Source organism: Amblyomma mixtum, chromosome 5, assembly GCF_055824585.1.
Source record: "Amblyomma mixtum isolate Tamu chromosome 5, ASM5582458v1, whole genome shotgun sequence".
NCBI lineage: Eukaryota > Metazoa > Arthropoda > Arachnida > Ixodida > Ixodidae > Amblyomma > Amblyomma mixtum.
The window spans coordinates 72,184,434-72,187,994 of record NC_143016.1 but is presented as its reverse complement, the minus strand read 5'-3'; positions in this window follow the sequence as shown (position 1 = coordinate 72,187,994).

The following is a 3,561-nucleotide window of genomic DNA, read 5'->3' as shown; positions in this document are numbered from 1 at the left end:
CTTGGTGTTGCGGCGTGGTTGTTTTTGTTGCAAGAGTAAAATCTACACATTTGTGGCTTCTCACTCCTCTATCGTCTTGAATTAGTTTTTTTGACCTGTATGATATACTCGAGAGGTCCAGAAAATTGCGCCAGTAAATGGCGCGGAATGCCTAATATAAGGTGATAATGCTGTTCTAAGGGTTTGTCGTTAGCCAAAAAAGACTTGGTCCTGACTTCTTTTCTGTCTGCCGCACAGACAACCATAGATGCACTAATAAAAGAAGAGCCACTGTCACATGGATTTTCGGTTTTTTCAATCTTCTAGTTTCCAGATGCTTGTTCTAGTTAACGATCTTTGCCGCCTGTGGCTGTATATTACAGCATAAAGCTGGCTTCCATGAGCGTCTGATGAGGACACGCACATGTTTATTGATCTGATCACAATAATCATTTAAATAGCGTGTTCTGAAAAAACATTTGTCGCCATCTATCGTCACTTTGTTTTTTTCATCTCGCAAACGCAGCGCAATGCAGTGCTCCCCACTGCAACCTATGTTAAAAAATGACTGCAGCTCGTTAAGACTCAGGCGCTGTTCTCCTTGGTCGCCTATGCACCCGGCTCCGTACTGTCTGCTAATATAAGCAAGCTATTTATTTTTGCTTTGTGCACTGAAGGCAGTCGCTAAGTCCCTTGCGTTCCTCAAGAGAAGCAAAGGGGAGCGCATTAATTTCACCACGCAAGGGAATAAACAAAAAAAGGCTGAGGCTTAGCTAAGGTTAAGCCTAGTCAGATGCGAAGGATATTGATGGCTAGGCTTGGTAATACATGGCTTTCCTTGGTTGAATACTTGGTCATTTTAATACAACCGCTAGAAGCCTTCGTCGTGGGGGAAGACAACGGCATGGCTACAGCGGAACGCCGACTAACCCCGAGACACGCGTTGGGTGAGCGCCTGGATTGCCACGGAAGCCGCGTCCGCCTGCCCGGTGGAGCGAGCGTTTCACCTACACCGAGTGTGAACGCGCGTTCGAAATGCGCGGGAGTGTGACGTCACCATACCACGTGATTCACACGGCGTGCAACCGCAGCGACGGCACAAGTTGGAGCCCGGTCTCTCATCTGTCGTGACGTCATTGTGTCAGGTGGTGTGCACGGCGTGTAACCGTCACGAAGGGCTTGGGTTACCTATTGTAATATGCTTCGCATAAAATTGCCTTCTATGAGAACAAACAAGGCCGTGCTTCGTGATTGGCGCCCTGCGCACCGTTCGTTATCTTTTTTAAGCCGACGTGTTGGGACAGAACTGCCATGGCCGTTCCGCTAGATTATTGCTACTACTCCCAAACGCAGGTCACCCACTCCAGTTGGGGTGGATCATAGACAGGCTTCGGGAAACGAAGACGACACGCGCGCATTTTTTTATTATTGAATAAGTCATGTCTTCCTTTAAAGAGGCCGTATCGCAAGCTATCTCCGATCCGAGTCTCTTTTATCCGTAGTTTTCAATTACGGAAGAAAAATGCGAGACACATCGCCGATGCCACAAACTCCTAACAAATGCCTCTCGTAATGGCCGCACAGGGGCCTGGCTCCCAGTGCTAGTGAAATGGCGCCAGGGAAGTGCAGGTGCTGCTTCGTCCTGGGTAACAGGCACTGAAAGTGTCAATGCTTGCTTTTCTCTGTGGAATCAGCGCAACATAGAAGCTTGAGTCTTAAACCGATTATCAACTGTGGGAACGGAAAATTTGTAGGTTAACCGCTTCAGCCTGAGACAAAGTTGTTCCCGCACAAGGTCTGGCGCATTGAACAGACAATGGTAAGCAATAGGTCTCATGAAAATTGCTCATCGTACTGGCCAAACGAACACCGCCTTCCCCCAACAGCTGTGCATGTTGACCATCACCAAACGTACACGATAATACCTCCACATTTGAGGAGCGCCATATGCTGTCTGGCGGGAATTCTTACGAATACCATATTGGTATCGGTTGCACTCTTGAGCCGAATGCTATAGGCAGCAATCTCCCGGAAGGCGAAATCTGTACTACCAACGCTCTCATACTCTCTTGCCCCCGCTCCTCTCCCCCCCCCCCCCCCTCCCCCATCATTCCATAAACATTTATAGTCGTTTTAACGTTAGCCACCGAAATGGAGGGACTGACAGTAGCTGTAGTATGCGCTAGAAGTGCGGCAAGAACCTGGACTCTAGGACGTAAGAAAATCGACAATGACACTCGGAGGAGGCAGCCGCAGTTATAAGCCACTTGCCGCTACTATCGTAAGCCTGACGAGTCCATGATTCAATGTGTGGCTCGTACGTTCCGAAATTGCGTCCAACACTCGGGGTTGGACGCAATTTTGTACAAAACGAAGTGGTTCTCTACCTCTCCCCTTGAACTTTCAAAAAAGAAAAACTAACGGGAGCACTTAAGTCTGCTTACGGGCTATGAGTGCAAAAGCAATGTGCACTACTGCTGTTTCCGGTGGTGTGTTTGTGGTTAGTGTATTTGTGTAACTTCGTTGATAAACAAACCGCCGACCATTCGACGACCCGTGGGTACACATATGTAGAATTGTCCTTTCACTACTTAATATTCATAGATGGCGGCGAGTCTTTATACTACTACAAAGGCAGTGACGCACCTGTTAAGCGATGCGCCACTGTAGCTTGTGGCTGATGCACTACATATCTTCCAGAGGTCTCCACCTAACCAGGAACGCCAGGGGAACAATAAGCTATCACCACAGCTGGTATTTTTCAAAATGGAGATTCTAATGCTAAGGCATTAAAAAGACGCAGAATGTGGCTGCTGTGGGAAGCAATATGTCTTTACTGTGCATTTGTTATTGTAGATGGTGGTAAAACGTTTTGCTCTGAAAGACAGACTGGGCGACTGATCTTCGTGGGCGGGTCCTCAGTCCACGACTTTGATAGCGTCTCTTTCAACCGGGACCGGATTTCTACTTTTTATTTTATTTTTACTTCAAAAGACTAGGCTTCAAGGCTGTGATCGTATGGTCCCTCCTCAGTTTTTTTTTTCCTCCAGGGCCTCTCCCATATATCTCTACCAATAACCATATCAGGTGCCAGCTGCGGCCACCCTATCCCGGGAAACTTCTTGATCTTCCGCCCATCTAATTTTCTGCCGCCCGCTGCTACGCTTGCCTTCTCTAGGAAACCCCTTCGTTACTCTTAAGGGCCATCGGTCTTCCTGCCTTCGCATTACATTCCCTGCCCAAACCCATTCCTCCTTTATTCCTTCCCTTAAGGTGCGGTTCAATCGCCCATCGAGATGTGAGACAGATACTGCGCGATTTCGTTTACTAAAAACCAATTTTTAATTTCCATTTCTTTCATTTCCTCTTCCATCCATTCCCCTACGGCGGGATTCGGGAATCCACCGAGATATGGGAGACAATTACTGCGTACGTCCTTTCCTCAAAAAACGAAACAAAACATTGGCATTAGCGTTGACAACGTTGTACAGTCCGTTAATTTTCACGAAAGGAGGCACACAACTGGCTCCCTGTGTCAGTGGACACCTCAATCTCACTGTCATGTACCGTGGGGGGGAAATC